Below are 12,935 nucleotides of genomic sequence, written 5' to 3' on the forward strand. Positions count from 1 at the left end.
TACATGCTAAACAGTCATTTGTCAGCACCTTGGATAAAGGAAGGCAATAGTTATAAAAACACTTCTACCCAACTACAACAACTGGCAAATATATACACAAGGTCCAATTAAATAAATGCCCAATCAACTATAAATCTATTTCCTTTATTTAGTTAAGCCAGCACACCAGAGGTTGACTATATGCCACATATAAGCTTGAGATGTGCAACAAGCCAAAAGATTTAGTATCTGAAATTAGTTTCAACATTTCATGATACCTTCAGATTGCCACCCATCCAAAGCAACCTTTGAAGTGTGATATAAAAGCATTTTAACATACAAAGATGGAAGAGGGAATCAACTAGCTAACAAAATAAAGTTAGCAGGGATTATATGTATGTGTGTATATATATATATTTAAAACTTATAAATACAGAGCACATGCTTCCTAAAGCAATATTCCTCACTATTCTTCTAGGAGCAACTACTGCTTTTTCTTGTTGAACAGATCAAATAATATTTAAATATATTCAACTGACCCCATGCTAGTTAACAAATCTTATCTCCCATACTTTAAAATTAACTTTATAGAAGTTCTAGGGAAGATAACTCTACAAATAAGATACTCATTCCACCAGTCAATAACTTTGTTCAGTATGTGGTCCTTGCCTAAGATGTCAACTCTAGTGATCCAAATTCTCTCTGTTCATCAGGGCTTAAATCTTGTCTGGGAAGCCTTCCTCTTCCTTCCCTGGCCACATAATCTTTTCCATTCCTATATTTCTATATTCCTAGAATACGCGAAGTTGGTATGAATATGCATCTAGTCTCCTTAGTGAGGTAAGTTTTCTTGAAGACAGAGACCAAGTCTCATAATTCCTTAGAACCCCCCTCTCCCAGCTCACCTCTCTCCATAAAAAATAGCACAGGGCTAACAAAAGTACTCAAACTAATTCAAACAACTTATTTGGTACTACAACAACATTATTCTTTAATCTAATGGTTATCAAACTATTTTTAAAAATTCAATGGAACACTTCAAGTGAAGAATTTAAATTACACCAAATGTGGCTGATTTTAAAAAAATATTTCCCAACTAAAAAAAACCTCCAAAACTAACAACAAAATCTAGTCAGCTGAGTGGGAAAAAAATTTATGATGATTATTCACTGTCACTTTATTATTTTATAATCATAAGATATGAGGAGAAAGTTAGTAAGATCTCTAGCACACATTTGGTTTCCTCACTGGCAAATTAAGGGATGATGGGGAAAGAGTCTTATAGGATAGGCAGTCAGGTTTTAATCTGCATGATTGAAAGAAATATTCAGATTAATGAGATCATACATCTATTTATGTATTTCTGTAAGATGTTTTCACAACTTCACTTTTCCCTTTACTTACATTAACCAGTTTTTGTATGAGGTATTATTGTAGTTTTAATCACACTGTGACTTTAAAATTTCAAGAATTTTGTTTTTTGAATTTACATCTGTAAATGCCTTTGTAATTACACAAAAACACAAAACTATAACTTAAAATTTTGTTAAACACATATTGTTTTATCAAGATCACTACAAGTAAACTCAAATTAGAGACTGCTATAGTTAAATCTGTGTTTCTTTTGTAACCAGATTTGGTACTCTAAATTCATAGATATTTATTTTATCAGTGTTGGTTTAATATGATATTTGCTTTGTCTTCATTTCCTTAATTGTACCTAATGGGCACTAGTATAAAAATATTTTTAGTTAAAAAAATTCTGAAAAAACAGAAATGGTCACCAATTGTTTTACATGATTACTCCCCTGTTAAATCAGAAAAAAAATTTAAGTTACAGATATATAATGGGCACAATCAATAACCAATCCAGGTCAATATGATTACCAACTTTTAGCTATATGATCTAATTTCTGGTGGTCCCATTAATGGGATGAAGACACACATTGCAAGCAATTGAGGGGGGACACACACACAGAAAAAAGTGATTATTTGTCATGCTTTCCTACCACCATTACCACTTTTTTACTTTCAAGAAACCCTTGGACTGTTTCTTGGTCCTTGGGGTCCTAAAACAAAATTTAAGAAACCGTTCTAGTGATTTACTACTCTTGTCATTTTCTATATGTATACTTATTTCCCCATAAGTTTCCCAAGGGTGAGGAGCAAGTCTAATGTATCAAGCATGTAGGAATGAATGCGTTCAAAACTCAGGGCTCTAACTAACATTTCTACTAATTTTATGACAACACAATTTCAGACAAATCACTTCTTATCTCACAGTCAAGATAAAACTGACCCAAATGCAGGTTCAAAATAGGTGTGCAAAACATTCCTATCACCTTCACAAAACAAGTTGGGCAGAAGTTACTCTTCTGTCCTAACAATACGATGCAAGTAAGCAATAATTTCGTTTGGGATGAGTATCAATAATCCCCTCTAATTTTTAAAAGGCTAAATACAGATGATCATTATATATGCAACATGCTGTTACAATAAGGGTAGGTAGAGGGACAGACCCCAAACTTTAATTAAATCTAACACATTTAATGATATACACAATCATCATGCAGTAGTTAGGGATACAAGTAGTAGTCTTTTGGGGAGCGGGGGGTAGGGCGGGGTGGGGGGGGGGTTGTTATCCCTAAAGCAAACTTTTCATTTCTACTAAGATTAAACAATTTTTAAATTTTACTGTCTGCAATGCCCCTCAAGCCATACTCCAATCGTTAAGTTCTCAGAGGTGATACAGAGATCAAACCCTAGCAGGTGCTACTATACCGAAAAAGTTCCAAGCATGACCTTGGTGAAAGACTATTTGTTATATAAGGATCAATCCAGCTAAATAATAAAAAAAGGACTCACGAGCATTAAACTGACCAAAAGGTAGTGATTTCTTTGGTCACAACAACCTCAGAAACATACAAACTAAGTGCTGTCTGAAGCACAACAGTCCACTTGAAAGGGAGTAGATAACTATGTGTTACCTAGGTGGTCCCTAAGTAACACATAGTATGTTGTTTTAGATCACCTAGAATATTAGTTTAACTATATAAATATTGACATGTCAAGATAAAGAAACTGGAAGATAAAGATTAAAGTTAAATGGGAAAATGGACTACAGGTTTAAGGGGTAACTAAAGAAACTGGAGGTTGTTTTATTATTATATCTTTGGATAGATAAGTAATAATTTCATAGGACATCTGGTCATCTCATTTTTAGTGTTCATGATAGACAAAGTAAAACTTCTTCCAAGAATGTAACTGAAGCTTATATACAAACACCCTGTTGCAGGGGATGAATTAGAAAAATTGTACAGAGAACTTAACATCCTACAAACCAAATAACCATATACTTTGAAAACAGGTGGTAAATTACAAAGGTGGGTAAAGGTGATATCCCCCAAAATGTACAAAGTTTGATTTAGGTTTAAGAAATGAAAGAACAAGGTTTCTAGACTATTCAGAATCCTTATACTTTTATATCATGAAAACTTTCTTCAAGTTATAAAATCAGAAGTCACTAGATAACCCCAAATATCACAAAAGAGGAAAATGACTTTTAGCAGAAAGGAAATGTTTACTGATGTGGAAGTTGAAACAAAATCAGAGTCCAAATATAGTTAAACCATTTGCTAATTGAAGAAAAGGTAAAAAATCAACATAAAATTTGAAGAAAGGATAAAGATGAAATGGTAAAGCCATTAAGGACTTCATAATTAATAGCTAAAACAAGTTATCAATGCTGAAAAATGGGAAATGGAAAAAGATAAAGATATTAACCTTATTGTCAACAGTTTCCACGAAGTTTAATGGCTTTAAAGCAGTTGATATAACCAAAAAACTGCCTTAGCCAGAAAATACTTCATTTCTCCTCAGAAGGTTGAGATGGAAGCCAATGGCAACATTTATTTATCAAACTAGAGAGGAAGATAGCAAAAAGCTTTTCAAAAGCATCTCCTCAAAACAACAAGAAATAGCTGATGCAAAAACACACTGAAAGCTTAGCATGAGATAATGAAGTCTTATCATTCCAAGAATGGTCATAGCTGAAGCTAAGAAGACAAAAAACTGGAACTTTAATTACCTGTTTTTATCTTCATTGACACTGGAACCACAACATTTAGAACTTAAAAACTCAGCCCCAAATATGCTATATGCAAATGTAGAAAGAGTCCTTAAAAAGATAAAGTCAACAAGAAGAGCTGGACCAGAGAGATACAGAATGAGATCTATGCTAGTACTGACCATCTTCAAGGGGGTAGAGTACTACAAAGTCACAGGAAGAAAGTACCTAAAAGATGAAAATGATAAACAATGATAACAACAAAAACAATGTCCTACACCTACTTTCTCCTCTCAATTGAAACTATATGCCTTCTATCAAGATGACCAGAAGATAGTGGGTCTGAGCCCAATTCCCCCCTAACCACTTTCAAACAGCAAGAAATCAGCCAAAGAAAATAAAAAGACCAACAACAAAAAGAAGAGAAATGGCAAAGAATAGAAGAGAAGGCCACACAAACTACTATCTCACCACTCTTTCTCATTTCACAATCTACACAGTGGAGTCAGAAACAAGAGGCTAGCAACAGCCCAAGAGTCTTTTCAATCTGTGTCACTATTTCTCAAAGACCCCTACCCCTCCTTTGTCAACAATTCAACAAGATTCCACTGTTTCTTAGCGTATGAAAATCTATTTGCCTAAAGTCAACGATTTGGGCAAGAGGGCAATATGAGAACAAAGAGCAAGTACAGAAACTGTTGCAATGTCATCTACAAAAGCATTCCTCTACAAAGTCAAAATAAAATGACTTTCACCCAACACCTACAATACTGAGTATAACCTTCAAGGAGGAGACGACGACTTTTAAAAGGATGAGTGATTTCCAAACGTTTATGCTAATCAGGGTACTTGCTGTGAAAGCCATTCCAAAAGAAGTCTAAATGGGGGGAGGAATCACATGAACTTCTCTCATATCTACATTGGGAAATTTTTTTAAAAAATCACAGTCAAAATACAATAAAGTTGACAGTGGACTGAGCTAGAAGTGGAGTGGAGTGGGAGGGTAAGATCAGTAAAGGGGCTAAAAAATACTGCTTTGGAGGGCTGATTAGAGAAATAGAGAAAATGGTGATTTGGGTATGAGCTAAGAGAAAAAAGAACCCCCTTCTTTACCCACACTCCCACTTAACTACTAGAGCAGTCCCTTAATTACTTTTCTAAATTTTTTAAATCTTGAAAATCCCTCATAATAGAAAATAAAAAGACAGAGAAAAGAAAAGTTTGGCAAAACCCCAAACATCCACTGGATCTGACAGCTTAGGTGCTGTCTCCCTCACCACAACAGGAGAGCAAGACACTTTCTTAAACCTTCAGAGCCTGGCTTCTTGGCCTGGTTTCACTTTTTGATTTTCCCAAACTGTGGTGGTCTGCCCACGTTATTTTTGTTACTCTAGTCACCCCACCTGCATTTGTTCCTTAAAACCGTAGTAACATCCCATTATATTCAACCCCATGAGCGTCTAGAAGTGCTACAGAAATTTTGGTGTCTATGGGACCTTTCTGACTTGAACCTCTTGGAATATGCTTAGACCTGGGATCTCTGGGTCAAAAGGATAAGGACATTTTGGTCACAGTTTTAAGTGTAATGCCTAACTGTTGGATCAATTCACTGTTCTGTCAGTAGTGCATTAGCATCTTTCCATAGTGCTTCCAGGATTGACAATTATTTGGATAAGAGCCAAAACCTCAGAGCTATTTTCATGCACATTTCCCATATTATTTAGAACAATCATTTATGTAGAGGGTATAATGTTCATATCCTTTGACCAGTTATTCACTGGAGAATGGCTCTTGGTCCTATACATCTGTGTTAATTCCCAAGATACAGTGCAGATAGAATTACCTGTTAAGAGTACTTAGAGGTAGCTAGGTGGCATAGTGCACAAAGTATTGGATCTTGAAGTCAGGAAGACCTGAGTTTAAATCTGGCCTCAGATGCTAGCTGTGTAATCTTAGGCAAATCACTTCTCCACTGTTTGCCTCAAGTTTTCCCAACTGTAAAATGCATATAATAACAGCACCTTACCTCCTTGAGTTGCTGTGAGAATCAAATGAGGTAATACTTCCAAAAAAAAAAATTAGTATTTTATTTTTCCCCACTTACGTGGAAAAACAAATTTTAACATTCACTTTTAAAACTGAGTTACAAATCTCTCCCTCCCTCCCCCCATTAAGAAGGCAAACAATTCAATATAGATTATATATGTGCAGTCATGCAAAACATTTCCATAACAGTCAAGTTGTAAAAAACATAGACAAAAAAACCCCAAACAAACTCAAGTAAAATAAAGCAAAAAAAAGTACTTCAATCTCTATTCAGACACCATCAGATGGATAGCATTTTTTCATCCTAAGTCCTTCAGAGTTGTCTTGGATCATTGTATTGCTAAGAATAACTAAGCCATTCATAGCTGATCCTCTTACATTATTGCTGTTACTTTGTACACAGTACATTTCTCTTTGCATCAGCTCATGTAAGTCTTTCCCAATTTCTGAAAGTATCCTGCTCATCATTTCCTATGGCACAATAGTATTACATCATAATCACATACCACAACTTGTTTAGCTATTCCCCAATTGATGGGCATCCTGAGGTAAATAATACTTGTAAAGTGCTTAATGCAGTACCCAGCACATACACAGGCAAGCACTTAATAAGTACTTAATTCTTTTCCTTCCTTGTGACAAGCAATAATTCTAATAGTTTTATTTTGTGACAAGGATCATGTATATATGTACCTCTAATAACAGTAGACTGATTCAGAAGATCAGCTAGCTAGAGGAAACCAGATTTTGTTGGTTTCCACCTCTGTAGCTCCTCTCCTACTAGCTGAGTGCTGTGTTGTCCTATCACACCCTGTCTATCCAATCAGTGGTCAAGGCTCCTAGATTCCACATCATTCACAGCCATTCTTTTCTTTCCACTCATATGACCTATCTCTTGCCAAGATTATTGTAATAGTCAACTTGATGTCTTTGCTTCCAATTTCCTCCCTTTGAAAGCCATCTTCCATTCAGCTAATTAATCTGAAACATTCCCCTACTTGAAAAATCTTCAATGGCTCTCTATTGCCACTAGGATAACATACAAACTCCTCATATAAAGCACTCCACAATATGGGTCCCACCTATACTTCTAGTCTCACTTTCTATTACTCCCTCCCAGAACACTCTTATTTTAGTCAAGTTGGCCTGATGGCTGTGGGCCATACACAACATTCCATTTCTCACCTCTAAGGCTTTCTACAGGCACTGTCTCCTGGCCTAGAGTAGATTTCCTCCTCACTTCATAGGCTGCTTGATGACTCAGTGGATACAGTCAGACTGGAAGTCAGGAAGACCTAAGTTCAAAGTTAGCTTAGTAGCAAGTCACCTCTGTCTCAGTTTTCTCAGTAGTAAAGTGCATATAATAACTACCTTCTAGGCTTGTTATGAGAATACTCATAAGGCACTCTGCAAACTTTAAACTGAAAAACACTAGCTACTATCACTGTTATGTTTCCTAGGTTCCTTCAAAGCAAAGCTCAGAGGCCACCTCTTATTCTGCCTTTCCTGAGACCCCCAATTGTTTTCTCTTCCTCCGGATTTGTATTACTTGGTAGAGACACCATATTTATAAAGGACGATTGTTTTTTGTCTTTGAACTTCCAGTGAATAGAACGTGGCCCAGTCGAAACTCTCTCAACTACTGCAGACAGACAGCAATTCTAAAACTATCTACTGGAGCTGCCAGGGGCAAGGAGAAATCTCACAAAGTTGGGACATGAAATCAGATCTTCCTGACTCTTAAGTCAAGTTATCACCCCACTAAAGCATAGAGCTTCAACCCCCTTTAGTAGCTGTCCCTTGTTGCATCTGTTGAAAAGTGCAATCAGTAAGAAACAAAAAAGGAGAGACTTTAATGGTAACTAAATGTTATTGTAAAGAATGATAATGGGATACCCTCAAATTTTTGAGATGCTACTAAAAACAATTATCAGGGAAATTTTTTCTCAACATAATACAGACAAAAGTGAATACTGGGCAGTAAATTAAGCCTACAGCTTAAAAAAAAAAAAAACCTCACAAAAAACCCACAAAGAGAAATAATCTCCTTTACCCCAAGCATAAATATAATGAAATTTAGAAAAATAATTAAAAAAAAAAGATAACCAAAATTAGAAACAAAAAGAACAATTGGCTTGTAAAAAAAAACAAAAAAACAAACTAAGGATAGTCTGATTATTGGTTATATAAAATTTTTGCCAAATTCTTTTTTAAAAAATACTGCCAAAATAAAAAATTGAAAAAGGGAAATTCACAAGAAATGGAAAAGCAGTATGATACGACAGACTGTGGAGTCAGAGAACCCACAAATTAAAATTCTAGAACTCCATTGTTGATTGCACACACACACAAAAAAATCTCTGCCTCAGTTTCTTCCTCTTTAAGATGAAAGGGTAAGGCCTACGTAACTTATGATGCCCTTTTCTGCCCTAAATCTATGGTCTTATGAAATAAAGAAAATTATACTATCTAATACAACCTTACTACACTATACTATCTAATACAACCTTATATATCAACAAAACTGAAAGCAAATGAAATGAATATTTACAAAAACCTCTTGATCTCTGAAAGGAAAACTGAGAAAGCCAAAGGAGCTGTAATTTCAGAAAGACTTACGAATTAATTCTATCAAGCACTTTAAAACCTAATAACTTCTATGCTACCTTTTTTTTTTTTTTTTTTTACAAAAATAGAGACAGAAGGAATATCACTCAACTCATTTTGAGACAAAAGTGCTCTGATACCCAAACCAGGTAGAAATAAATCAGAGGGGAAAAAAATACACATGTACACCACTCCCACCCCCAATACCACCATGAAAAATACCCAGACATCAAAGTATTGAATAAGGTACCTAGCAAAGAATCTACAGCAATATTTAAAAATTTATTCTTGACGAGTATGAATTTATGACTAGAATTCAATGTTAGTTCAGCTATAAGTATAATAAACTATACTAAAAAGAAAAATAATAAAACCAATTATATACCAATAGTAGAGCCTTTGACAAAATATAGCATTTATACTGAAAGTATTAAAATTATATGAAAAAGAACTTTTCCTTCATAAACTAAAAAGTTAGCATTATTTGTAACAAGCCATAGTAAGCTTTCCCAAAAATATCAGAGGCAAAGCCAGAAAATCTATCTGCTATTATTTAATATAGTAATAGAAATGCATTAAAAGGAAGGATAATGATAGAATAAACAGATAATAATAACACTAACTCACCTCTATGTGCAAGCAATACAACCATTTTCCTTAAGAACCTCAGGGAATCAATAAAAAAACTGATTAAAATTAATAGCTTCATTATACAGAGCAACAAGATACAAAATCAATCTTTTCGATATGAGTACACACATTCATTCATTATTAAGAAAAATCCAAGAGGAAGAAGAGAATTTCTATTTAAAATTACAAAATGGATTAAATACCTAGTAATTGAGTTAGGGATAGAGGTTAGAGGAGAATGTGTGATATAATCTAATCAAGTCCATGGGTAAACAATGAAGGAATGATAACTTCAATAATCACTATCAACAGGAAAAAGGGCTATGGGAAAATGAGAGATGTGACAGGAAGGAAGGATTGAAATAAGGGGAATGAAAAGGTGAGAGCTTGATCCTGTGGAAGGAGGGGATCCCACTTCAAAACATTCACATGAGGGTAGAGGCAGAATATATCTGCAATGGGAAATGGATAAGAATGGGTGGATGGGGGGGGGGGGGGACTTATAATGGTTTCGCTCTAGAGAAAACTATTTCCTCTGAATCTTGTGCCCACAGAGTATGTGGTAGGGAGTAAGCAAAGTGTAAAGAGAATGGAAAAATTAGGAGATGGTAAGCTAAATTGAGAAGGGCTTTAAATTTCAAAGGATTTTCTATCTGATCCCGGCAATGACAAGAAGCCACTGGAGTTAACTGAGTGGAAATGGGGTGACATGTTCAGATCTGTGATTTAGGAGGATCAATTTGGCAACTGACAGGAGATGGACTAGAGTGGAGCGAGAATTGAGGCAGGAAGACAGACTAGAAGGTTGGTCTTTTGGTCTCTTGCCTTAGGTATGCCTGATGATGGACGCAATAGCTGACTTCAGATATTTAAACAACAGTCCAGTTTAGCCCTATATGAAGAACTACAACAAAAGGATAGAACTTTCTGGAAGCCTAACTCTAGACAGGAAAGCACGGTCCAGCATAAAGGGCAATTGTGGAGTTCTGGGTCACAGGACTATTGCAATCCTCACAACTACTCAAATCTCTCTTAAAAAAAGGAAATAATGTGCAATTTTAGCTGTTTTCACAGTCCAGAACACCAACAACCTTCACAAAGTGAAAATCCAATTAACTAGCCGCAGAGAAGGCTAATTCCAAATGTGCTCACTGAACAGCACCCCTCCCCACCATCCTCTGGCAGAAGTATTCAAGTCTACGTGTGGACTTGCAACCAAACTCAACTCTGCCCACCCTTTCCTCCTGGTGCCAAAGAAAATCAAAAGGCCAAAATTTGCTCAGGCTGGCATTTTGTGCTGTGATAATGATCAGAGGGAACTGAGGTAAGGCTCTAGAGTAAGTATTCACTAAGTCTGCCTAAAAGGAAAGGCCTCAGAATCCATCTGAAGCCAGTTCTGTCCCTTAGGAGGCCTCCTGGGACAGAGACTGAGGCCAGTGAAATGTGAACAAGGTTGCCAGAAATTTGAGACAGCTTTGAAGTTCAGCCCTCAAGAAAACTGCAATCAAAGGGCAAAGAGTCAGAAAGCGAGCAATAGGGGCACAGAAGGGGAAGACTTGCTATAAGGTATAGGGTAAGACAGAGCCACACTTATCATACCATCAGCAGGTAGCCAGTGACCAACAACTCCTTAATTTTTCCTACAGCCACCACAAACATGTCTACCCCAAGTAACACCTACAGATGATCGTTGTTCTAGGGAATTAGGCTTCTTTCAGAAGGTTCAAAGGTCTTCTTTAACAAGAATCTCTCGTCTATAATATGAACCTACAGAAATCTCTCCCACAAAAGCATGCGGCACATTTGGTTACAAGAACACTAGATACTGGTTTGGATTGTCTTTTGCCATCTTTAGTATTTTTCTTTATTATTCTCTTTGAAATATTTATTCTTTATTTCTAGGGAATAATTCCTCTTGCCCAACAGTACAACTTTCTCCCCACCCTTCCACCTATTTTTTCCTCTTCTACCAGAATCTTTAGCCTTTTATTAGCATACAAAATTGTTCCCTCCCGAAAAAGAAAAAGCACAATTCTTTTTGGCCACTGGAATAGTTCTCCCATCCTCCACACCTGAAGAATAAAAATTTACCACTTCTGCGACTCCCTCAGATTACTCCCTTGTGCCTGCCTAGTCACCAGAAGTTACTGAGTAACCATTTTAGCTTCCCTTCATACTCTGAGCTACCTTATCCCTTAGAAAAACATTAACTATTAGCACTTTCCTTGCCAATGTCTGATACAAACACTGTACAGGGAAAATACTGGATTTGAAGAGAAGACATAAGTTAGAATTCCACTCTTCTCTGTGTGACTTTGAGAAAGTTACCAACTGCCTTGGTTTTGATTTCCTTCTCTGTAAAGTGAGAGGGTTGAACTAGATGACCTAGAAGGTCCCTTTTTTCTCTCTACAATCTACAGTGACTTGTGAAATATCAGAAGCAAACAACAGCTGTGATCTTGGTACACAGACTTCTTATGTGGTCTTGATACAGACTTCTAAAAACTCCAAACTCTAATTCTCTTCCCAGGTCTCTTCTTCCTTTTTATTTTTTTTTCTTTCTCCTACTTGTCAAAAACTGATGTCAGAAACTGAGACGTTGTATAATTCTGGTATGGAAGTTTTATACCTGTGTGTGAGGAACTTAACTTTGTATGTTTATATAAACAAGAATAACATATCTGACCCTTTAGGAAATTTACCTTATAAAGTCACCAACTTCTGAAAAAAGAGTGATTAAGACTAACTCCAGCAGTAACAGCACAATAAGCCTCTAATTTAAAAAAAAAAAAAGTCTAGTCAGAAAGATAAACAAAACCTTGGGAGAGTAACTAGGGGAAAAGCTCATCCTTTTAAACACATATTTTATTCCCAAAGTAAAGCTCTGTTCTAGGAGGTAAACTGTTTCAAGTGGACTATTACAGGTTTACAGCACTGTAGGTAAAGGGTAGGGAAGCTTGGAATTGTAAATGGACTACAGAAACAGTCAAAAGGTAGTCCGAGAGAGTTGTTCAAATGGAGTTTGTTAGAAGTTGAGACAATATGCTACTTATGCTTATTATTTCCTTTCCTTTTCTTTCTTTGTATTTGATGATGAATTACTTCAGATTTTTTTCCCCTTTAAATCAATAATGATGTTGCAGTATCCCAAGTTTACTTTTTAGTTAGCAGTCCCAAGGTCCAAACTATACTCTCTTAGTTACCTGAGCCAGAACTAGTTGTCCACTTCTAGTGCAATACAGCAGAGGCCTAGCAAACAGAAAGAGCTTAGTAAGTGACTACTGACAGACTGCAGAAAGAATTTAAGCATAACTTTTAGACTCTGCTTCAATCCAAAATATGAGGCTGTTAATTTCTGGGTTTTATTTCTCTTCTTATTTGCATTTTGTGACAACATAGCAGCTGGTAAATAGATTTCCTCCAGATATTCAGTGATGTCATTGCATAACTTGTGTTCCTGGTTATGCTCATTTCATTTTTTATCAGTGTGAGTCTTCAAAATTTTCCCTTTTTATAATACTAATACTATAGTACAAAAAGTTCTTCTGGTACCGTTCACTTACTCTGCATCAATTCACACAAATCTTCCCATGCCCCTTTAAAATAA

General features: G+C 35.9%; 1 protein-coding gene across 2 annotated transcripts in view; it reads right to left on the reverse strand.

Annotated features, from left to right (window-relative positions):
• The window catches only part of RSBN1 (round spermatid basic protein 1), a 61,362-nt gene that overhangs the window by 11,726 nt on the left and 36,701 nt on the right, over positions 1-12,935 (reverse strand). The window lies entirely within an intron of this gene.

Source organism: Notamacropus eugenii, chromosome 2 (genome assembly GCF_028372415.1).
Source record: "Notamacropus eugenii isolate mMacEug1 chromosome 2, mMacEug1.pri_v2, whole genome shotgun sequence".
Lineage (NCBI taxonomy): Eukaryota > Metazoa > Chordata > Mammalia > Diprotodontia > Macropodidae > Notamacropus > Notamacropus eugenii.